At 45.3% G+C, this 25,112-nt stretch overlaps 1 protein-coding gene and 1 non-coding gene across 4 annotated transcripts in view; one reads left to right on the top strand and one right to left on the bottom strand.

Moving 5' to 3' along the window:
• The window catches only part of KIAA1217 (KIAA1217 ortholog), a 944,408-nt gene that overhangs the window by 468,690 nt on the left and 450,606 nt on the right, over nucleotides 1-25,112 (top strand). The window lies entirely within an intron of this gene.
• Nucleotides 23,422-23,528, bottom strand: LOC142452056 (U6 spliceosomal RNA). Its single transcript, XR_012785120.1, has one exon. It is a non-coding gene; the product is annotated as a U6 spliceosomal RNA (small nuclear RNA).

The following is a 25,112-nucleotide window of genomic DNA, read 5'->3' on the forward strand; positions in this document are numbered from 1 at the left end:
GGAGGGGACAATCTAGGGATACACACACTATAGGAAGAGAAGGGATTAAGGGTGTACATGTGACAAGCTGGGCGGATCCTAGATTCAGGATGGCAGCCTAACTTTGGATGTCACTGAGCAGGTTTGACCACTTCTCTGGCTCTCCAGGGAAACCATTACTGTCCTTATCAGTAGGGTGTGAGCCCCGCCTACAGTGGACCAGACTGATGGCTGATGCCTTCAGGGAGAATATCTCTAAGCATCTGGCCTCCCACCATGTGTTGGCAAACAGCTTCTAATGTTTGGCATATATTTGGGGGAGACAAAGCTGTGGAAAAGTCTTTTTATATCCCACAAAGAAGATATTGTATATCAACCAGGCATCCCGGCCCAGTCCAACTCAAGTTCATAAAAGCTCATGCCAGCTGGAAGCCCCCTTCAGACTCAGGGAGTTGTGAGCTGATGAAGCAGAAAGGGAAAGCAATCAGCAGGGAAATAACAGGCCAGGGAGTGAAGGTCCAAGATGGATCCAAGGTCAATGGGAATCCATGGCAGGATGCTGACAGCCCCCAGGGTCTGTGACACCCTCCACCTCCCATGAGGCTTCCCATGGAGGCAGACACCGAATTCCAGCAAGCACAAAGGTGAAACGCAAGAGAGAGAGAGGTTCCTGGTGTCTCTCTTGTAAGAAGCCCACACCCCTAAGGAGGCACCATCAGGCTGTGACCTGATTGGCTGATTGGACTCCAAGTGCCCTCTTTCATCCAGGTACAAGTGGACATACAATGGCGACAAGGTTCGGTCAAAACAGTGTCTTCTTAAGGGGATGTGCTGGGCCTGCACAATTCCAGGCAGAGAGGTCAGTTCAAAAGGTTATGGCAAAGGGATAACTTGGTAGATATTTTCTCAAGGGACTCAGGGTGATGATCACTGGGGATATACTCTTTGCTTTGAAAGGCAGCCTTAGATGAGAGCTGGGAAAGATGGGTTACCTTTGAATGCGGATCCAAGTGCAGGAAGAAGTTTGAAGAGAAGGGAAACCTGCATTGGCCAAAAAGATCCCTGGATTATTTTTCCCATCAAGACAATAGACCTTCCCTGGTCATTCTTTGTGGGTCATTCTTTATGGCTGTCCTAAGAGAATTTCCTTGGGAAACCAACCTTCGACCCTGATTTTACTTCTTCAGATTTCTCTCTGTTCCCCAAATGGAAGGAAACCTAAGCCCTCAAGGAGGCCCACCCTGCATTTTGATGTGGCGCACAACTTGGAAGAGTCCCCAAACCCCAAACCAAACTCCTCGCATCAAGTCTTAGTCTGTACGGCAGTTATATAATCTCCTGTCAACTTGAGCAAAGGGGTGGATTTAGCCTGACAATCAGGTCGTGACCAAATGATGCCTTCTCCTGAGGATTCTGGGAACTCCTGTTTTCCTCCCTGGAGGTGGGACACACACTCACTCTGCTTCACCTTCCTGTTGACAAGCCACATGGAGCCACACTGATGGCAGTCAGTCAGAGGCCTGGACATGCTTCCACTGCCGCTGGATCCACAGGACTTTCCACCCACAGACCTTCGCTTTTCTGCCATTCAGCCTCATTGCAGGTGTTTAGTGAGTCTGAAGAGGAATTTATAGACTGGTATTGGACATACGGGCTAATAGCGGACTTGTAGACTTGCTCTGGACTAGGCTGGGATGTTTTCTTAATACATAATTCCTCTTTGATATAAAGCTCTCACTAAGATACACATGAGTGTCTCTGAATTTGTTTCTCTAGTCAATCTGGGCTGACAGTGTGGAATCTCTGCTCAAGCGTGCCTGCCATGCTGACACCCCAGCAAGCGAGTGCCCACAGCATGGCAACTAGCAGAAGGGTGGTGGATGAGAAATCTAGAGAAAGGCGGATACACTCTTTGCTTTGAAAAACAGCCTTGGGTGAGAGCTGGGAACGAAGGGTTTCCTTTGAATAAAGATTTGAGGGCTGATGAATATTGAGCTGCACATTCTGATTTCTGAGTTGAATCTGTTTCATAAACTACAGTCAACATTGAGCCTCTGTTTTAATAAAGATGATCAGTGGAGTTAAGGCAGTGGTTCTCAACCGTCCTGATGCTGTGACCCTTTAATACAGTTCCTCATGCTGTGGTGACCCCCAACCATAAAATTATTTTTGTTGCTACTTCATAACTGTAATTTTGCTACTGTGATGAATCATCATGTAAATATCTGATAAGCAGGATGTATTTTCATTGTTACAAATTGAACATAATTAAACGTAATTAAAACATAGTGATTAATCACAAAACAATATGTAATTATATGTTGTGAAATGTTTATGTGCTTCCAATGATCTTAGGTTTCCATCATGGGCAGGGGAAGAGCTAATATTTTGGATATACAAAAACTAAATTTCTGTTTGGTTTTATGAGTATAGCTTACCTACTTGATTTGTGTCATGGGCCAATTGCATTTGAATTATGGTGGGTGTCCTAGGAGTAACACTAAAGTCTTCTGGGAGGTCAAGTAAAGAATGTTAACTAGTGCAAGTGTCTCAAAGGAAAGGTTGCCTGGAGGACCTAGAAGAGCATAAGGCTTATGTCTCAGACCTCGGAGGTTTGGGGTCCTGGGGTGGGATACATGAGCAATGAAGCATTGGTAAAGTCACGTCTAGCAGAACAAACCAAAAACCAAACTCACTGCCATCAAGTCAATTCCGACTCCCAGTGATCCTGTACGGCAGGGTAGACTTGCCCCTGTGGGCTTCTGAGACAGTCACTCCTTGTCGAGGTAGAAAATCTTGTCTTTCTCCGGAAGCCGCTGGTGGGTTCAAATGGCTGACCTTGTGGTTATCAGCCCGAGATGAAACCAGTAACATTAAACACATACACACACGGAGACAGAAAAATATACCTGGTGCAACAGCACAGCAATGACTTCTGTTTGACTGAAGGTAAGCATTGGGGCACTGATGAGAAAGAAGGTAGAAAGTGTTGGCTTCTGGCTGGGGTAAAAGACCATAGAGATGGCGTGCTTGAAATTCCAGTTGAGTGTCTGTGTGGACAGCAGAGAATCCAAGGTAAGGCAGGTAGCCAGGGTACAGGAAGAAACCTGGTTGAAGGATGGACTCCCCTTCATTGCAAGTAGCCAAGTGCCTAATTCCAGTGTCCAGGTGGGCGCGCATTCTTATCCTACCTTGTCTTTATGGATAAGCTCAAATATTGGGAACCACACAAAGACAATTCCTAGAAGGCAGAGGTCAAACATTTCCACGATCTCGGTTTTCCCCCATTGTGCTGGCAAAGAACATTGAAAGTACTGTGGACGGCCAACAAGGGAAGTCGGCCGTGGAAGAAGTACCTCCAGGGTCGTCCTTTGACTGGACTGGTTTTGAGACTTCATCTTACATTTTTTGGACAGGCTGTCGGGAGAAAGCAGTCCCTGGAGAAGGAAGTCATGCTTGGTGAATTGGGGGTGGGGGCAATGAAAAGGGGGAAGGCCCTCCATCAGATGGATTGACACCATGGATGCACCAATGGCCTCAGGCATAGGAACCATTGTGAGGATGGGGCGGGACTGGGCCGTGTTTCGTTCTGTTGTACATAGGGTTGCAATGGGTCACAACTGACTTAACGACACCTAATAACAACAGCAACAGTGCTGTGTTAGTCTGGGTAGACCAGAGAAACAAACCTATAGACATTCATATGTATATAAGAAAGAGGTTTATATACAAGAGCTATTGAATATTGAGAAAATGTCCCAGCCCAGTCCAGATCAGGTCCATAAGTAAGGTATTAGCCCATATGTCTGATACCAATCTATAAATCCTCTTCAGACTCACAAAATACATGCAATGATGCCGAATGCAGGAGGCTCACAGGCCAGTGGATTGGAAGTCTTGTGGATCCAGTGGTGTTGTAAGCATCTCAGCATTGCAGGGGTCTCTATGTGCCTTCTCTGGCTCCAGAGGTCTGGTTGCATCAGAGCAGGTCCATGTGATTTTTCCAGCAACCAGGGTATAGTGCCATGTGTCTTGTCGGTAGAGCGTCTCTCAGGGAGTGAGCAGAGAGTCTCTCACCTCCAAGGAGGAAATGCAGGTGTTCCCAGAATCCTCAGGGGAAGGCCAGGCTTACAGAGAAACTTCATTGGCTATCACCCAATTGACAGACTAGACTCCACCCCTTTACTCTTAATCCTCTCAAGTCCCAGACTGACACCAGTTGATGTAACTACCACAAGCACTATTCTCCAAGCTGCTTGTTACACAGTTTCATCTCTGACGCTGGCCACTCGTCCTCCCTTTAGCACTCTTCCCTCTCCTGTGGAGGCTCGGCAATTCACTGAAGTGTCTCTGCAATTACTTGTAAGAGGTACTTGCAGTTAAATGGTACAGTAAGGATACAAAAGGGTGTAACTTGGGATCAGGATCAACAGACTACAACTCCAGATCTGGATTAAGAACCTTGTAGGGAAAATGGATTAAAGCTTGAGGGCAGAAAGAGCCAGGAGACAGGGACTCTGCTGCTAAATTGTCTGAGCCTGGATTTCTTCAACCGTTCAACAATAAAATTAAATGTACCTCCTTTACCAATAGCCTAGAAGTTTCATCTATCAAAAGTTTAATCAAAACATGAAAGTAAGTAAAAGTGGCCTTTGGTCACTTTTTTTTTTTTTTGCTTAATGAAGACTGTGGCAGTTACATAATCTGTCAACATGCGAAGGGGTGGAGCCTAGCCTGTCAATCAGGTCATAGTCAGTGAGGCCTCTGTGTGGGCATGGCCTGCTCCTGAAAATTCTGGGAACTCCGATCTTCCTCCCTGGAGGCAGGACACATGCTCTCTCTCTGCTTCATTTTCCTGTGAGACATTCCTGTTGACATGCCACATGAAGCTATGCTGATGGCAGCCAGAGCCTTGGAGTGGGAGAAGCCACGTGGAGACCCACACCAGATGCTTGCACTGCCACTGGATCCACAAGACTTTCCACCCACTGGCCTGTGATCTTCCTGCACTTGCGTCATTGCATGTGTTACGTGAATCTGAAGAGGAATTTATAGATTAGTATTGGATATTTGGGCTAATTTCAGACTTAGGGACGCGATCTGGACTGGGCTGGGGTGTTTTCCCAAATGCAATTGCTTTTGCTTTTTTATATAATGTTCTTTCTTATACACATATGAATGTCTATGGATTTGTTTCTCTAGTCCACCGGACTCACAAAAAGACACCTTTTCATAGCATTCTAGTTACTCTTTTTAGAGCAAACCCGGCAAAAGAAGCGAAAGATCAAGGAGATCAAACGAAGAAAAAATTTTTGAAATCTCAGCATGGATCCAATTCATATGTTGTTGTGAAGTAGTTCCAACTCACAGCACACCCTACTGACACAGAGCAGAGTGAAACCCTGCCCAGTCCTGCACCACCCTCAGACTCACTGCTGTGCTGAAGCGAATTGTCCTAGATGCTGTGTCAATCCAGCTCACTGAGGGTCTTCTGCTGTTATAACTGATCCCCTGCTGAGGATGACGTTTTCTCTGCAAAAACTGGTCCCTCCTGATGACATGGAGAAAGTTCATGAGACAACGTTTCACCACTGTCATTCCTTTCTCCCCCTCCCCGTAGTTTTATTGGTAAATCATTTACAATCACCGTCATGCCTCCAGCATTCTGGCTGTACTTCTTCCCCGCCAGATTTCTTTGTTCATTTGGTAAATCTTCAGCTTTCTTTGTCGACTCCCTAATTCAAATGCATTGGTTCCTCTTCCAACATCTTTGTACCTTGTTCAGCTTCCACAGGCACATGAGGTGATTGAAAATACCAGGGCTTGGGTCAGGAATACTGCTGCATACAGTGATATCTGTTCTCTTTTGCAAATGTAAAACCCAAAGGTGTTTTACACCAGATTTGTCCAATGTAATGACATCATGGATCCAAGCAAAATGAAATTCCTGAGCACTTCAATATTTCCTCCATTTTTCATGATGTTGTTTATTGGTCCAGTTGTGAGGATTTTAATTTTCTTTTTATTGAGGTGTACTCCATCCTGAAGCCTGTAGTCTTTGATCTTCACCAGTGAGAATAGACAAAGAATATCCCCATTTCCATGCACTGTGGGAGACTCCCTGTGTTTGTGCTATAGGCTCTGGAATCACCAGACGGAATGAGTACATGATGTTTGGGACTGTATTCTGGATCATCGAGAAATACATAAAATATGGCCAGAAGTCTTTATTTTCAAGTAGTCAGGGAAGGAGATAGATGCCTCTTTAGAGTTCTAGCCATTTTTTCCCCAATGAAATCTTTCAAGGGTTAAGTTTTCATTATATGAACATCACTTACCATTCATGTAATATTTGTCCTTTATAGGCTATGTAGACCTGAATGACTGTAAAATGTCAACATTATGAAAGGGTGGGGACTTGGGAAAATGGATGAATAATCATCTTGAATAAATGTATAGTGAGGATTCTGCCATTGCCACAAATACTTTTATAATTGGTACTTCTTACCTGTACGGTCTTGTAGAGAGATTGTAACAGTAGAAGACAATTCCTTCCTGACTTTGGGATCAAGCCATGTGGTTTATAGAGCAAACCACCACCACCCACTAGCAACCAGACAACGTTGATCCTGGTTCTTCTAGCAAACATGGGCTGAGCCCTGAACTTTGTGTTGCAGGATGGAGACACTGACACTCCCTGGAAGTGAACTTGGAATATGGCTAAATTATTCATCTTATTCCCAAGACTTCCTCATTTTGATTGCTTACCAAAATAAAATTTTTAAATAAATGCATCTACCCTCTAGGTAAAAAAAAAATTACCACCATTGAACAGATGTTTTAATATACCATAAACTCTAGTGTCAAGGTCCCAAGGGGAATACTAAAGGTGATTTGAATCATGACAGCATTGTGAAAATAAGGTGACCCATTTGAATGGGGACAGTACTCATGTGCAATCTAAATTCTGGAGTCTTTGTTTAAATATACATCCCATGGGATTTCACTTGGAAGAACACTGAGAGTAACCCATTGGCAAAATAAGATGAAAATATGACTGTGATCCTCATTCTACTGGGCCCCACTCTGCAGGGACTCTTCCTGTGGCAGAGATGGCTGGGTGTTGTCCTGGCTGTTGGCAAGTTCATGGTTCTCGATGCCCAGGCAAGGAGAGTGATGATTAAAACAGAAGGACTACAGGTAGATGAGCCAGCATTGAACAGATGTTTTAAGAGACATTTAAAGCGTATTGATGAGTGAAAGGCCAGGGAAGATATGCCAAGAACAGTTTTTTCTTCCCACCAAGACAGGACACCCGCTCGTTCTTCCAAGATAGTATGGACTGTCCTGGGAGGTGTAAATCAGAGGGCAGAATTCTTTATGGAGAAAGGAGCAAGGTGGCAACCTCTCCTTCAGAAGGGCAGAGACCTAGATGGAGGGGGGTTATACCGAGCAACAGTACCTTCCGCTTCTCGTATATTTGTTTAATGACGATGTATATCAATTTGTAATGGTAATTTTTTGCAAACCATGGCATATGGGATACAATTGACAGTAGTAACTGAAAGGGTTAGACAGGCACGACAGGGGGGTCGTGGATTTATATTAAAAGGGGAGGAACAACATAGACAATCAGGGTCAGATGGTTCTGCAGCTTGAGGAATGTGATCAGTTTCACTCAAGGTTACATGTAGTTACATGTTGAATTTGCATGTGGTTTCCTGTGAACATCCACACAACAGCAAAATAAATAAAATCATATTGGGGGGGAGACTCATCTGTTTGACTCTCGACGACGCTGGCGTCATGACAGTGTGTTAAAAATACTCTGATTGTACTCGAGTTTTCAAAAAGTGAGGGTTTCGGGAGACATGTGAGCTCACCGTCAACCTTCCTTTCAAATGCAGACAAAAATGCTTATTTGGAAAGTACCTCTGTCTTGGTTTAACTATTTTTAAATATAAAAACAATCTACTCTTTTCGAATACTTTTATAATAAATTAGATTGAGAAGAGAAATCTGACAACCACCCCTATGAACCATTGCCAGCTGTAATCTTGTGGGTGGTTTTCTTCGGGGCTCTTGGATGACTTTGCTCCTCTGTGTAGTTTCTATCATGATGCATATGACAAGGAAATGTGCGGGTTTGGTTTTTATTTCTTTCTCTCTTTCTTAAGATTAAGCATTTTCATATCTTTATCTGCTACTTATCAGGAATTTTTAATGACTACATTGTTTTCCATAAAACAGATATTCCATGCATTACTTAACTAGTTTCTACTGGTTTGATATTTATGTGCTTCCATTTATAAAGAACACCCTGGTTTATATCTGTGTATGCCTTCCTGTTTGGACATAATCCTTGCGATCTATTCTCAGTGACGCTGCTTTAGCTACCTTGCTACACGTTGCTAACTCGCTGTCCAATCGTTGTCATTTGTTGTTGTTGTCTTAACCATCTTACAACTTCATCCTATGGTTTTTAATGTCACGAAATGTGACAGGATCCCTTTAAAGCTAGTTTGTAATATTTTGGTCTTGGTTTAGTATGCATGTTGGGTTAGTCTGGGTTGACTAGAGAAACAAATCCATAGACACTCCTAGATGTGTAAGAGAGAACTTTATATCAAAGAGTAATTGTGCATTAAGAAAACATCCCAGCCCAGTCCAGATCAAGTCCACAGTCTGATATTAGCTCATAGGTCTGATACTAGTCTATCAATTCCTCTTCAGACTCACGCAGCACATGCAATGATGCCCAATGCGGGAAAAGCACAGGCCAGTGGGTGGAAAGTTTTGTGGATCCAGTGGTGATGGAAGCATCTCAGCACTTGGCGTGTGTCCGAAGAAATATTTATAAACTGGTATCAGACATATGGGCTAATATCGGACTTGTGGATTTGGTCATATACAATTACTCCTTTATATGAAGTTCTCTCTTACATGTATATGAGTGACGATGAATTTGTTTCTCTGGTCCGCCTGGACTAACACCTTATGGTACCTTGTGGGTGGGGTACTAGAGAAACAAATCATAAAGATGGAGAGTGGATACTTGTTTGACCTCTGCCTCATGGTAGTCTTTCTTCTTTGGCTAGCCAGAGGTCAGATATGGCCAAGCAGTTTCCTGGAAAGAATATGAGTCTCTGGATTTGTCTCTTCCGGCAACCCAGACTAACACACACGTCTTAATGATGTTGGCATTTTTGGGTCTTTAACTTTTGTGTGTAAGAAGTATGGATCTGAGCTTACCTGTGTATTGGTTGAGGTGCTGCATTTTTGGCCCATGCTGATCATATTACACCTTTGTCATACCTGTGGGGACATTCTTGCCCAGTGCCCTTTCCCATTTCCTTTTATTTTAGTTATGCAAACATGTGTGTTCTTCTGTTTTTAAATACTATGTTACTGTGTGTTGAGTGAATTGTTTACTATGATAAAGTGTACTGGTTACTTTTACTACTATGAATCTCTGCATCTCAGAGATATAATAAAGGTTTGCTTCTAGTTTTATTTTACTTGTTTTTTGAATGTCTGTGTATAATATTTTAAGAGCGCTTGGCTATTAACCAAAGGGTTCATGGTTCAAACCCACCCAGAGATGGCTTGGAAGAAAGGCAATCTGCTTCTAACATCCTGGGGGTTGCATGGCGCCGCTGTGAGCTAGACTCCACGTGCTGGACTTGGCTTGGCCAGTTGGAAAGGTTAGTTTAGAGCATATGCTAGAAGGGGTAAGGATAAATTTTTCTTTTTCAACTAGCTGAGCAATGATACCCAAGTTATTTATTTTGCCCATCTTGGTTTGTGATGCTTTTTAAAAACTATTGAGTACTGCTCTCCTCAGTTACAGTTTATTTTATGATTAGAATCATCTATGTTTTTCTATATTTTTTCAGTACCAAAATATTTTTTTCCCATTTGAAAGCAGTCACTGTTTTATGTAGAGACCAGATTACAAATAATCCTGCCAGAGATCTTGGTTCATCCTTCTAATACGCCTGTTGATCTGGTCTGCCCTGCTGCCCGCATCTCCACCTTCTGCGAAATGCGTGGTCTTTTGGTACCAAAATAAATGAAAGCCTCATGTTTTACCTTCGTTTTCACGGGGGCTCTCCTGCTTCACTTTTCTTCTTTTTCCACAGTGGTTTTCATGGTCCCTTTTTGGTTAATAAGAGCAAGGGCTTGACAAGCAGCCTGCCTGGGACTAACATACCTCCCTTTTACTAGTGGGCTGCCTGATCCTGAGCAGCGTGTCATCGTTTAGCCTTGCCTCAGTTTCCATAACTGAAGCTGTGGATCATGATCCGAATACGCACTTCTTGGGTTTATTGTGAGGATTTAATGAGATAATGCCTATAAAGGGCTAAAGGCAGCGCTTGGCGCACAGTCAGCAATTAATGAATGTGAACTTTTGTCATCATCAGATTTCCCGAGAGTGCTCATTGTGTGGTTTTATATTGTGTTTCTTCTTGCTGTTTTACTTTGCTGTGCAGCATGTCCAAGGCGATATTCAATAATAATAATAATAAAGAATAGTGTTCTGGGTAAATTGAGGTAAAAATCGCCTGCCTCTTCCACTGAATGCAGCTGAAAAACATGGACAATATTCATGGAGATGTTGTTGGAAGACTCAAATCTCCTCTAGGGAAGGAGACCAGATTCAAACTACAATGACCCGGGCAGGGAGTCCTTCATGTTGGTTTCCCCCAGCGCCTTCCAGCCTGAGCTCAACAGAGCTCAGCCCTGGGAGGCAGTGCGAGGGAGCAGGAGGCAATAGGCCTCGGTGCCAACAGACTGACGCCCAACAGTACCCCTTATATTCACCACCCCTCCGCTTTCCCAAGCACGATGTCCTTCCCCAGGGACCAGTCTCTCCTGAAAAAATGTCAGGAAACAAATTCTGGCCATCCTTGCCCCTGAAGAGCACTCTGGCCTCACTTCTTCCAATACAGATCCATCTGTCCGTTTAGCAATCCGTGGGACTTTCAGTATTCTTCTCCAGCCCCGGAGTTCAGATGCATTGATTCTTCTATGGTCTTCTTTGCTCAGTGTCCCACTTTCAGATGTCTATGAGGCAGTGGAGAATACCATGGCTCGGGTCAGGCACACCTTAATCCTCAAAGTACTATATGTACAATTGATGCATGGATTGTTACAAGAGCTGTAAGAGCCCCAAATAAAATGATTTATTAATAAAAATAAAAGTTCTGTTTCCGCCTGATTATTTTTAATTACTTTAAAAATAATAATAAGTATTTATAGAAAGGTACTTTAAAATATATAGTTTAGTGTCCTTGCACTATGTCCTTAGCAAATAAAGATGTATTCTGTCCATTGAATAATCTAGTGAGGGGAGAAAGAGGCCTTGTTATGCATGTCTGGCTGGAGAGATCTGTGTCTGCGATCTTGTATCTGAATTTGGAATTAGTTCTTCCCAAAGAAATGAGGTCATGTGTGGCGATCAGTATCCAGGACCCAGCTCGCTCATCTTATGGAGAAACAGGCCTTCAAAGGACAGGTTCAACATCTAATCACCATCCATATCACATGGTTTCTGTGGGATACTTAGCTCTATGGCTGGATAAGCACCTAAAATTACGAATCTGAAATACATTTAAGAGACCTGGAAGATAAATCTCAGGACCTTGGGGGACCCAAATAATTTTCCCTGGACTGCTAACTTTTGTGACGATCGGCTGGAGGAGTTCAATTCAAGGCAGCGCGATCAGCTCAGAAGGTTATGGCAATTGTTCCTTTGGGGGAAGATCCTGTGTTAGTCCGGGTTGACTACAGAAACAAATCCAGGGAGACACTCATATGAGTGTAAGAGAGAACTTTATATCAAAGAGTAATTGTATATTAAGAAAATATCCCAGACCAGTCCAGGTCAAGTCCATAAGTCTGATATAGCCCATATGCCTGATACCAATCTATAAATTCCTCTTCACACTCGCGCCAGCACATGCAGTGGTGTGGAATGCAGGAGGATCACGGGGCAGTGGGTGGGAAGTCTTGTGGATCCAGTGGCTGTGGAACCATCTCAGCGCTGGCGTGGGTCTCCATGTGGCTCCTCCAGCTCCAGGACTCAGCTATGTAGCTCCATCAGGCTCATCGTCAGTAATGCTTCATAAGGTGAGAGTGTATCTGGCCTCCAGGAAGCTATTTATCTCCATGACGCCTCCACATGAGGTCATCAAGCTGCAACCTGACTGACAGGCTAGACTCCACCCCTTCTCTCTTGATCGTCTCAAATTGGCACCAGATTACGTAACCACCCCAGATCCCCAAAGAGTCATCTTCATAGCTTGTTTCAAAGAACATGGAGACTGGTTTTAAGAAAACAGAAAGCTGCGTTGGTAAGAAAAACCCACGGAAGCGAGGTGTCTCTTCATTCCATCCACAGCTGTGCCCTTGCTCACGCTGTGAGGGGAGCCAAAGCCGTCCGGGAAGAATGTCCTTGGGAACCCGACTCCCTCTCCCCTGCAGCCCTGATACTGCCCCTCCGGAGGGTCTCCAAAACCGAGAGGACACGTCAAAGGAACACGCCCTGAGTCCCTCGAAGATGCCAAGATGTCCATGAGCACCTGGTGTGCATAGGCGATCACGGAATTCTTTGGCAAGTGTTGTTAGCGAGATGGAAAACTCCACCTGCAGAAATGTGGAGACCCGCACTAAGAACATGTCAGAAAACGGTAGCTCCTCCCTGTCATATTTCTGTTGACTCAAGAAAAGGAATCTGATTTTGGAACAATTTTTTTTTCACGTTGTACTGACCCACTTATTTCACGCATTCTGGGATACTGTCGATGTCTCAGTAAGCAGACACACATGAGCTCATTTGGTAGCTGATTTGGGTTTTACGTGAACAGAGAAGCTTCGTGACGGACTAGCCGTGATGGAGGGAAGGCCAAAGGATGCAAATCATTATGAAAATGTTTCTCTTAGGACCAGTTAAACCCTGTTTCCTACGTGCAGCTAGCTGACTGAGCAGCGTATGTTGTGTCACGCCGACTGTCTGTCTGTCTGTTCCGCAGGTCAGGGTGGAGTCAGTTCGGACTCACAGGGACCCACCGGTGCAGGGTTCCCACGGTTGTCAATCTCGATGGGAGCAGATGAGCTCATATTTCTCATGCAGAGCTAGCTGCTGGCGAGTTTGCACCGCCGACCCGGCAGTTTGATGACCAGTGTGTCCCCAAGAGAACCATCCTGGGCCAGCTGAAGGAGCAGTGGCCGCTGGGCTGGCTGGCCTTTGCCAATCAGGGGTCCTCAAACTTTTTAAACAGGGACTAGTTCACTGTCCTTCAGACTGTTGGAGGGCTGGACTATAGGTTTTTAAAAAACCATGAACAAATTCCTATGCACACGGCACATATCTTATTTTGAAGTAAAATAACAAACATTGCAAAAACACCCAGCGGGCCGGATAAATGTCCTCGGCGGGCTGCATGTGGCCTGCAGGCCGTCTATCAAAGAAATTCATCAGTGGGCGAGCTGATCTCTGCCCTGGCCCAGGCTTCACCGTCTGGAGATGTCTTTCTGTGTTTCTTCTGGGTTCTATGATGATGTGCTTGGACACCCTTAAGCGTGGTGTGGATGTGGATAGGAGTGTGAAGACGCTGCGTTGATCTGGGCGAGAGGGTGTCCCCGTGTCTGGAAAGACAGAAAGAGAGCCAAGGGGACCCACAGGGGCATGCGGGAAAGAAGGGAGACTCCACAGAGAAGGTGCTAAGGGCTTGCTTTCTTTACAGGAAGATGAGAAGGTGAAAATCTTCCTGAAGACCAGAGAGCAGGGAATGGTGGCACTGTGAAACACTCTTCCAGTTAGGCCTCCGGTGGTGTCATTTTGCCAAAAAGCTGTCACTGAGCAAACTCGCAGTTGTTTCTGTAGGTTTAATACTTAAAAAAATAATAATCTGAGGGTTGTTCTTGATGTTCAGAAACACATTGATGGAGGCAGGAAGGGGAGGCAAAAAGTATTACTATCAGATCATAGAAGCCTCTATGCAAAGCAAAGATCTCAAAATGTGAAGCAATTACTACGTTCCAGGCCCCCTAACAGGCTAAGATTAGTGTGTTGCTGAGAGGACTTGTCTGCAGACACGTAAGGAAGCCTCTCTGGTTGGGCATAGCCCTCACTCGGCGTGTATCACACTGAAGGACTTGCCTTTGTGTGTGTCTATGCGGGCGGCGGGGTGTGTGTGTGTGTGTGTGTGTGTGTGTGTGTGTGTGTGTGTGTGTCTATGCAGGCGGCGGGGTGTGTGTGTGTGAGTGTGTGTGCATGTGTGTGTGTGTGTGTGTGTCTATGCGGGCGGCGGGGGGTGGGGGTGGGGAGAGTATCTACACCAGTGTCAGAGACCAAAACTACAATAATTGGAAATTTATTATTTTCCATAACCTGTTTAGGAAATATTATGTATGGTTTTCGAAGTTTATTTTTTAAATCTTTATTATTATCTTTATTTTCATTTAATTTTTACCTTAAGTATTATTAGTTACATTAGTTCTATTTTTATATATGTATGCTCACATACATCTATATAGCTTGCATATAATATATATTATATACATATACAATAATATACCTTTGATTTCCATAACTTTGCCTCATTATTTCCATAACGTTCCATTCCATAGCATAACATTTCCAAAACATTATTGCGTACCGTGCTAAAAGGGTTTTCTTACACCATCCAGAGGTGAATATTGTTGCAATGACAGTAAAAGCAGTAATTTATGAGTAGCTACATAAATTGATCGACATGAAAACCGAGTGGGTGTGGGAGGCAAATGGGACTACACCCGTGGATGTATACATATTTAACAGAGGCTGTTTCTGCATATTTACAATATGCTGCGAATATACCCATGAATATAATAGAGCGCCGTTGGGGATTCGTCGTAGCTATAATCAAACACCCTGAAGCAAAGAGTCACTGGGAACACAGAATCATCATCTCTGGAGACATCAAGCTCCACTGACTCAATTGGCACAACACAGTCTTCACAGAGAACACTCTCATCAATGGTTCTCAACCTTCCTAGTGCCGCGACCCTTTCATACAGTTCCTCATGTTGAGGTGACACCCCCCCTCCCAACCATAAGATTAAGATTATTTTCATTGCTACATTATCACTGTAATTATGCTACTATTATGAATCGGGCGACCCCTGCGAAAGGGTTGTTCAACCCCCAAAGGGGTCCCAGCACACAGGTGGTTAACTGCTGTTCTATATCCTACCTTGGTGAATAGTCACATCTTAAAAGCTTGTGAGCAGCCATCTGAGGTTCAACTACTCATCTCTCACTGTCCCAAGAAAAGACAAGTGAAGGAAAGAGAGACCCATGGACACGAGTCGCCCAAAGGATCCAAGTTCCTTGTGACCCTCCAGTCTCCAGGACCTTGAGACCCGAAGAACTAGATGGTGCCCGGCTATCGCTTCTACCCCTCTGGAATGAGATCACAATAGGAGGTCCTCTATAGAATGGGAGAGAAATGTGGAACAAAACTCAAAGTAACAAAAACCACCAGGCTTACTGGTCTGCTAGAGACTGGTGGCACCCCCTCCCTCCCCACACAGGGTGGCCCCCGGTCACCCCTGGAGTCCAGAGCTGCACTCCACTCCTTGCGGCCCCACCTGCAGCCTCACAAGAGACAAGTCTGTTGGGAAGAGGAGTGTAGCGTCTTAGAACAATCGACCTTTTACTTATGTGTTTATTAAAAGATCACTTTATTGGGGACCCTTACAACTCTTGTTACAATCCACACATCAATTGCATCAGGCATGGTTGTTTACATACTTTTCTACACATTTGGTTTCTATTGAGCCCTTGGTAACAGCTCCTCTTTTTTTCCCTCTCCCTGCCCCCAACCTCTATTTACCCCTTGATAGATTATAAATTATTATGATTTTCATATCTCACGCTGACCGCTGTCTCCCTTCCCCCATGTTTTCTGTTCTCTCCCTGGAGAGGAGTGTGTGGTTATATCATTGTAATCGGTTCCCCCCTTTCTTCCTTCCTCTCCCCCCACTTCCCCCTTCTCTTCTGGTATTGCTATTCCCACTCCTGTTCCTAGATTCCGTGTGTCATGAGCCCCCATCTCTTTTCTGTACCTGTGCACATGCTCCGGTCTAGTCTGGACTGGGAAGCAGCACTGTGGTCATGAGAGTGGGGGGTGAGGAAGCCTGAACCCAAGGAATATTGTGTTTCATTGATGCTTTACTGCACCCTGGTTGACAGAGGGGCCACAGGGAAGGGATGAACAATCAACCTTTTGAGATTGACGGGGCAGCCTTTGCCCAGGGATAACATTTGGCAGCAGGAGAAGATAGAAAACAAGGATGGATCAACACGGAAAATACAGGATGGACGTGGGGGAGGGAGCACAGTGTAGCGGTCGCAGAACAAAATGTGTGCAGGTGGTGGAAGGGAAACTAATTGGCTCTGTAAACTTCCACCCACATCCCAACAAAGAGTTTGGTTTGGTTTTGAAAGAGGACAAATAATAGGCAGGAGCAATCTACTAGTGGTTCCAGGAATACTCTTTAAGGTGGGGAAGAGCAGAGACGCACGTTGAGCATAAGGTGGAAATGAGGAGGAGGCAAGCATCTCAGGAGGGCTGCTGAGAGACCGCGCGGGGGTGGAGACCCATCAGGCTGGAAGCGTGATCCTCTTACCTTCTCCCCGTGAGCTGCAGGCCTGCTTTTCGCCTACTCTGGTGCCCCACACCTTATGTTGCTGCTGTAATTTGATTCTAATGAGCCATCCCTAATCGCTTGGCTGCTAACGGAGAGGTCAGCGGTTTGATCCCCCCAGCTGCTCCTCGGGAGAAAGCTGTGCCGTCGGCCTCTGTCAAGACCTCAGTGATTCTTCTACGCTGCCCTGTAGGTTGCTACGAAGCAGGTTTTTCTGTTTGTTTATTTGGTGATGGGTCTCGGCTCCTAGTGCAAGAAGCTAATGAACTCCCCTGAGACTGCTAATAGAAAGGTTGGCAATTCAATAACTCAAAAGCATAGAAGAGACCAGGCGCACCCTTAGCCATTGTTTGGGTCCAGAACTGCGTCGCCCCCCATTGTCAGCCGAACAAGAGGCAGGTCTATTAGGGAGAACAATAATGCCAGAGAGGTGTGCGTGCCTTACAGTTACCAACCATCTGAACTCACAAGGGCAGCATCTCCCCTGGACAGAGCTCAGCAGGGGCGGGAAAGAGGGAGGAATGGAATCAGGAAACACAGGGAAGGAGTGGCTCAGTGACGGTCCATTGAAGGGATTGGAATGAATGGGATGAAATAAAATGTGTAGGAATTGTTGGATGGAAAGCCTGTGACCCAATTCACTATTAAAGTTAAGGAATGGAAGAGCAGTTGGCAGTTCAGGTCCACCCAGAGGGGCTAGGAAGAAAGGTCTGGTGGTCTGCTTTTAAAAATCAACCATTAAAATCCCTATGGACAAAATGGGTGCTCAAGCAAAGGTGGTGAAGAAAGTTGATAGTGCCTGGCTATCAAAAGATATAGCATATGGGGTCTTAAAGGCTTGAGGTTAAGCAAGTGACCATGTAACGGGGAATCAAATAAGCCCACATGACGAACGAAGTACACCAGCCTGTACTGATGGAATCAGGCATCAGAAGACCCAAATCAACCAACCAACAACAAAAAAACACATATTGTTGAGAATTTGGGAGTTCAGAGCAGAGACCCAAAACCCATCTGTAGACAATGGGACATCCCCTTACAGAAGGGTCACAAGGAAGGGATGAGTCAACCAGGGTGCAGTCTAGCACCAATGAAACACACACTTTTCCTCTGGTCCTTTGAGGCTTCCTCACCCCCCACTATCATGACCCCAGTCCTGCCTTTCACTTCGGGCTAGACCAGGACACATGGAATCCAGGTCAGATAAACCCCTCAGGGAGTATCTATACCAGGAGTGCAGGGGGAAGGTGGGGGAGGGAGAGGAGGGGAGGAAGGAGGAATTGCAATGATTGACACATAATCCCTCCTACGACATGCACAACCCCCCACATCCCACACACACACCCCACCCCTGCCAACCAGGGGGAGGAACACAGAAGCCGTGGCAGAAGGAAGGCAGTGGTCCATGTAAGATATAAAAATAATAATAATGTATAATTTATCAAGGGGTCACAAGGGTGAGAGGGAGGAGGGAGGGAACAAAGAGGAACTGATACCAAGGGCTCAAATAGAAAGCGAATGTTTAGAAAATGCTGATGGAAACGTGTACAATAAGCTTGATGCAATGGAAGTGTGGATGTTAGAAACCCCCAATACAATGGTCTTTATTTAAAAAAAAACTCTATGGTGAGCAGTTCTACTCTGAAACACATGGGGGTGGCATGGGCCTGGATGGGGCCCATGGTAATTGAGTGCCAGGTAGTCTCCCACAGCGAGCACTGGTGTTTCAGTAGTAGAATGCTCACCAACCAGGTAAGATATTTGGGCTCAATTTCTGACCAATGTGCTCAACCACCACCCATCTGTCAGTTGGGGTATTCCCGTTGCTATGAGATTAACCAGATTTCAGTGGGGCTTCCAAACTAAGACCAGGAAGAAAGACCTGGTGAGCTACTTCTGAAGAAAAACAATTTTTTTTTAAGTCACGGATAAACCTTATGCAGAATGATCCATTCAACAACTGGCCAGGCAACTGTCAGCATGCATCTGATATCCAGTCTCCGTAAAAGGTGGAGTTTGAATGGTTCAGTGAATCTACAGCAAGGAAACCGCCTGTTCCTGTGCTCACAGTGAGCCTTTGTGTCACGAGCTGATTCCGGTGATCAGCTAGACTCCCGCCCGGCTAGCAAGGTCAAGTGCTGCAAAGCAGATGACCTATCATAAAGGACTGTGACTTCCGGTTTCCTCTGAAGGAATCCAACACATGCAAAGCATCCTGCCCTTGTAACCAACTCTGAGGGGTCCAGTCTGCTATCCTTCTCACTGGGCATCAGTGCACATGTCCGCTACCTGCATTTTCAGATGAGGTTTTAATTTACCCAGTCTGGAGAGAAAGGTGAAGGGGGTGGGGAGCAGGATGCTACCAACAGAGTAGAATTCTGTCGATTTTAAAAGCCTCTTTGACGGTGTTCAGGATTGGGGTTTTCATGCCAGATTCATTCACATCTGAGAGCATGTCTCAGTACTCAACCAGGGGCTTGGGTCTTCAAGATCTGCATCTCACTGCTGGGTCACGCAGGACCCCTCGGCGATCCCAAAGCCTTGAGTCATTAACTCCTGTTTGGAAACCCGTGCCAAAGAATGGCAACGCTTCCACTTGCCGAGCGAGGAACGGCCAAGAAGGAAGGAGCGGAGCCTAGGCTAAATGAAACCAGAGCGAGTCTTCCTTCCAGAGGCTGGATGCCCAGGTTTCAAAAATAATCATTTCTTTTCCCAATAGTTTCATTGGCATCCAGTTCACGTGCCATGCCATTCACTCGTCCGAAAGCGTCAAGAAGGGCAGTCCAGGGATGCACATGTTAAAATGTGTTCGTAAGCCCTGCGTCGCATCGGCCACATCCTTGTGCTTCCTTAGACAGACAGCTGTGAGCGACTCACTTTGGTGATGCAGGTACATTCGCAAGAAGCGAAAAAACATGGGGTAGTGGGCTCTGGCCTCGTAAGCAAGGCCTTGAGAAGGCCTGGTCTCAGGAGCAGCAGCAGCAGGAGGCAGGGTGTGCCATCGAATCGTGGGTGCCTGGTTCAGGAAGGAGATGATGTCTCCTACGGAGATGTCTTTTAATAGCCCTTCCCTTGGAATGGCAGGATCTGGGGGACAATGGCCGATCCAGTATCTGGAGGAGAATTTCCTACGGGTGCTGCTATTTTTAGGTGTTTGCTCTGACTTCTTCCTTAGGGCCTTGTAGCCTGCCTGTCCTGTCCTCTCCACTCTTGTCTCAGGAACCCCACCCACCCTTTCTCCCCGCAGCCCTCCCCATGTTCTTTGTAATTAATATATCCTGCTTCTCAGTGACTTTTCCAACCCTAAACAAAAGGGTTATTTACAATGGCTTTGTAAACAGGGACCTGGTCTGAGTTACTGATTATCATCTTATTTGGCCGTTCGCTGTAGATCAAAGAACATTTAGGAATTTAGCTTCATGCGGCATTGAAAGATTCAGAGACTCCATCTGGAGTGGCCCAGACAGACACACGTCAGCGGAGTCTCTGTGCACGTGAACAGGCTCTTGTTCCATCCTTGTTTTCTCCTCTGACCTCTCTCCAGTGGTTATACAAACAGCCTTGGAGTTGGTAGAAGCCACTGTGAGCATATGAGTCAAGGATCGTGCTGCTCTGTGCTTGGCTGCCTCTCTCACTGTGTCTCTGAGGCCGTGCTCAGAAGGGTAGATAGCCTGCCGTGACCCGCCACTGCACTTAGCTGTGCCTAGGCCCTTTCCACAAGAACTCTTCTGACTCTTAAGGGTTACAGAGGGACTGCAGTAGCAAGACCCAAGAAGAGGCAAAGCCAGGACGTGTTTACTGATGAACCAGCATAGGTTTTTATTTTCCCTTTGCCTTGTAAGACATTTAGAATCTACCTGATGAAGGGAGAGCAGCAGCTTGGAATAAGAACCAACGACCATACATTGGGAACATCTCGCCAGGAAAGATGTGGGGAGATGGGGATGAGCTACTTCATTGGGTGAAGAGTGGAGGTGACAAGTTACTGTCCAGAAGAGAATCATGGCGCCCCCGTAAGAGCCGTCCACTGTGGGGTGTGCAGAGGAACTCCTTGGCCGGGGACAATCTCAACATCCTCAAATGGAGGCCCTGGTTGAAAAGCGGAGCACAGAGAGTTAGTTCAGTAGGCTCAGGGCGTATCTGCTAAACCAGGCAGCACACCTGGCCCCCGGGGAGTGGCGGGGGAATGGCCCAGGATGTCCCCATCACATCCCCCTAAGAAGCTGTGAAGAGAAGTCCCCAAACAGCTATGCATACGTGAGAAGAGCCCTTGGGAAACGCACTGTGCTTGTAGAGGGGCCTAAAGTTGTCCCATCTCTCTCACATCATCCATTTGTGGCCAGTCCCCTTCCACGTTTTCGCAGATTGAGCGTGTGGCCACCGTGAGCCAAGGCTGACAAGAGCCCACAACTGCAACCACGACAAGGGAAATCACTCAGAGGGTTGTTGGGGTGGCCTTTGGTTAAGTTTTTTTTAATGTGGATTTATTTTTAAGCCATTTCTTGGGGTATTCTGATTTCCATTCAGAAGACGTGGTGGCACCTTACATCTCTCAATTGTCCTTTTACTGTGAGCACAGGGTTGCCAGTAGAGCCTGGGCAGCAGAAGGAGTGCAGGTGGGGTAGTGGTTACATGTTGGGCAGCTAACCACAAGGTCAGCGGTTAGAAACCACCAGCCACCCGCAGGGAGAACTAGGAGGCTTTCTACTCCTGGAAAGGGTTTCCGTCTCAGAAACTGGCAGGGCCAGTTCTAGTCTGTCTTACAACATGGTGTAGAGATGAGTCCGTAGTGCGTTTGGGTTCCCTGTGATTCCTGAGACGGAAACCTGGTGGCATAATGGTTACGTACGGGCTACCAACAGCAACGTCAGCAATTTAAAACCACCAGCTGCTCCTTAGGAGAAAGACGGGGTGTGTTAGTCTGGGTGGACTAGAGAAACAAATTCATAGACACACTCATGTGTATATGAGAAAGAGCTCTATAGAAAAGAGAAGTTGTATATTTAGAAAACATTCCAGCCCATCCAGATCAAGGCCATAAGTCTGATATTAGCCCACAGGTCTGATACCAATCTATAAATTCCTCTTCAGACTCATGTAACACATGTAATGATGCTGAATGCAGGAAGATCACAGGCCAGCGGGTGGAAAGTCCTGTGGATCCAGTGGTGGTGGAAGCATCTCACTGCTGGCAGGGATCTCCACGTGGCTTCTCCAGCACCCAGGGCTTTAGTGTAGCTCCATGTGTCTTGTCAGCAGGAATGTCTTGCAGGGAGAGAAACTTTATATGAAAGAGCAATTGCACATTAAGAAAGCATCCCATCCCAGTTCAGATCAACTTTTAAAGTCTGATATTATCCCATGTGTCGATACTAGTCCATAAATTCCTCTTTAGACTTACACAGCCAGGCAATGATGCTGAATACAGGAAGATCACAGGCCAGTGGGGGGGACATCTTGTGGATCCAGTGGTGGTGTAAGCATCTCAGCTTTGGAATGGGTCTCCACGAGGCGCCTCCAGCTCCGGGGCTCTGGCTACATCAGTATAGCTCCATGTGGCTTGTCAGCAGAAAGACAAAGCAGAGGGAGTGGGTCTGGCCTCCAGTGAGCTGTTGATCTCCTTCATGCCTCCAAATGAGGTCATCAAGCTGCGACCTGATTGACAGGCTAGACTCCACCCCTTCCCTCAAGTTGACAGGAGATGATGTCACTGCCACAGTCGGCAGCCTGGACTCGATGACAGTGAGTGGTGGCCCCAGGCGACCTTTAGGACAGTCCCCATAGTGGCTGAGATGAAAGAAACACGATGATTTATTTTTGGCACTTAGCAATTTAGTCTGTTTGTTTTTACATTTTGGTGGGGAGGGGAGCAGTGGTGGAGGGTGGATGCTCTTCATTCTTCAGTGGTGGAGAGGGATTGTGGTTTTGTTCTGTAAGCAAACAGATAAAATGAATAAACAAACAAACAAGGACCCTGACTGTGATCTACACTGGAAGTTCTTAGAGGCTCCCTTAAACTCGAAAGTTTAAAACTCTCCACGTGGGGGATTCTCTGAAGGGCCCCAAAAATACATCTGAGTTTGCAAGAGCAGGTAATCCAACCAATGTACATTGTGTCCAAGCAGAGGTCAAAGAGCCAAAATGGCATAAATGCATGTTGAGAAAGCCTATATCATCATTTGAAAAGTAAGCGTTCCACTCAGTACCCATGTGCCCATGGTCAGCTACTTATTTCATAGAGTGTGAAATGAGAGATATTAAATATGGCATATGGATTGGCAAAACACTTTTTTAATATAAGATTAAAATGTTGATTTAAATATAAATACTCGGTTGTAAGCATTTAAGTCCAAAAGAGTGACAAGCTTCCCCCACGGCCCTCTAATTTCCCCAAAAATAAGTTGCCTTTGAATTAAAACCATATATGGAATATTTATCCCTAAAGGAGATTTCCCCCCCTTCTTAGTTTTGAATTACTAAGACTATTTTGCATTCTTAACTACAGCATTCATTACTATGAATAGATTTAAATTTTTTCTTGGGTAAATTTGTACTGAATTTTAGACAACACTTACGAAGTATTATGTAGAAGAACCACTACTTCTAATACTACCATTTTTTTACATGTAAATAGAAAGATAAATTTCTAAAGCTGAAATGGGGGATGGGGAAAGAAACCTAAACCTTCTAAACTTTATATATATGTTAGGTATATATATAAAGTTTAGGTATATAAATATATATTTTTTAAATATGGAAAGCTTCCTGAATTTGCATGTCATCCTTTCACAGGGGCCAGGCTAATCTTCTCTGTATTGTTCCAATTTTAGTCTATGTGCTGCCGAAGCGGGCACTTAATATATTTTTTATTTATTAACATTTAGTTGGACTGGTGAAAGAGTTATACCAATATTTTTATCTAAATGTAGGTTCTCGTTTCTATAAAACGTTCCCACCTGACCCTCAGAGCTTCATCCATTTTGTGCACGCTGAAGTACTGTGGGCACTACAGCGAGTGTTCGTTTCTGTTAGCTGTAGATACCCTTGTTCTTCACCATCATGAAACTCTTCGGATTTTGCATGCATCTGGCTTATCGCCCAGCACCGCCTCCCCCGGTGGGCCTGTGGTTAAGCCTGGCTGCCTATTCAGATGTAGGGTGCGAACGAGTTGATAGAACCGCCAGCTTATATAAGGGTATAATACCAACAACCTTGTTTTTCCTTCTCAGGAACAGTCTTTTTTTATTATGAAAGAAAATACAGGCAGCTTGCTTATAAGCAGATATTGCATTTTGTGTGCAGGAGTATAAAATGTTCTGGTGATATGGACAGAAAGTAGGAACATGTTTTCTTCCTTAAATAGAACTGGGGGATAGTCTATGTGTTAGTCTGGATGGACTAGAGAAACAAATTTCATAGACACTTGTATGTGTATAAGAAAGAACTTTATATACAAGAGCAATTGAATATTGAGAAAGCAGCCCAACCCAGATCAAGTCCCTAAGTCCAATATTAGCCCCTATGTCCGATACCAGTCTATAAATTCCTCTTCAGACTCACGAATGCATGCAATGATGCTAAATATAGGACAATAGCAGGCCAGTGGGTAGAAAGTCTTGTGGATCCAGTGGCAGTGTAAGCATCTCCGTGCTGGCAGGGGTCTCCATGTGGCTTCTCCAGCTCCAAGGCTGTAGTATAGTTCAATGTGTCAACTGTAGATCTCCCAGGGAGTCAGCCGAGAGAGAGTGTCTCCATCCTCTAAGGAAGACTACAGGAGTTCCCAGAATCCTCAGGAGAAGGCCAGGCCCACACAGAGGCCTCATTGGCTAGGACCTGATTGACAGGCTAGACTCCACCCCTTCACTCTCAAATTGACAAATGATTAGATAACTACCACAGTCTATATATGTTTAAAGCACTCATGAACCTTTCTGAGCAGGTGGCAAGATCTTGGTCAGTAGTACATACCCATTTAAGAAGACCAGCATTGAGGATTTAGGAGAATGGTCGAGTCTTGCTTTCTTATCTCCAAAAACTGGTTTGATTGTGGCTCCCTTGAGGTGTGGGGGCCAGACCAAGGATGATCGCTGGTATCAAAAACAAAACAAAAAAACATTTCACCCTATCACTGAGTCAACGTGACCCGAAGGCTGTAAATCTTTCCAGCAGTAGATAGCCTCGTGTTTCTTCCATGGAGCATTGATCTGGTGGACTTGAACTGCCAGCCTTATGGTTACACGCCAAGGCTTGCTCAACAGCGCCAGAGTGGGCTTATCTTTGGAGCACACAGTCCCCGAGGTTCCACACATGTCGAGACCTGTCCTCATTGTCTTCCCTTTCTCTATTCAACCGTACAATCTCTCAGTCATCTGAATGAGTCCGGGTTTTTATAAGCCCCTCAGTTGCCAGGAATCCATTTTCTGCAAGAATAAATGTAA

This window comes from Tenrec ecaudatus, chromosome 6 (genome assembly GCF_050624435.1).
Source record: "Tenrec ecaudatus isolate mTenEca1 chromosome 6, mTenEca1.hap1, whole genome shotgun sequence".
Taxonomy (NCBI): Eukaryota; Metazoa; Chordata; class Mammalia; order Afrosoricida; family Tenrecidae; genus Tenrec; species Tenrec ecaudatus.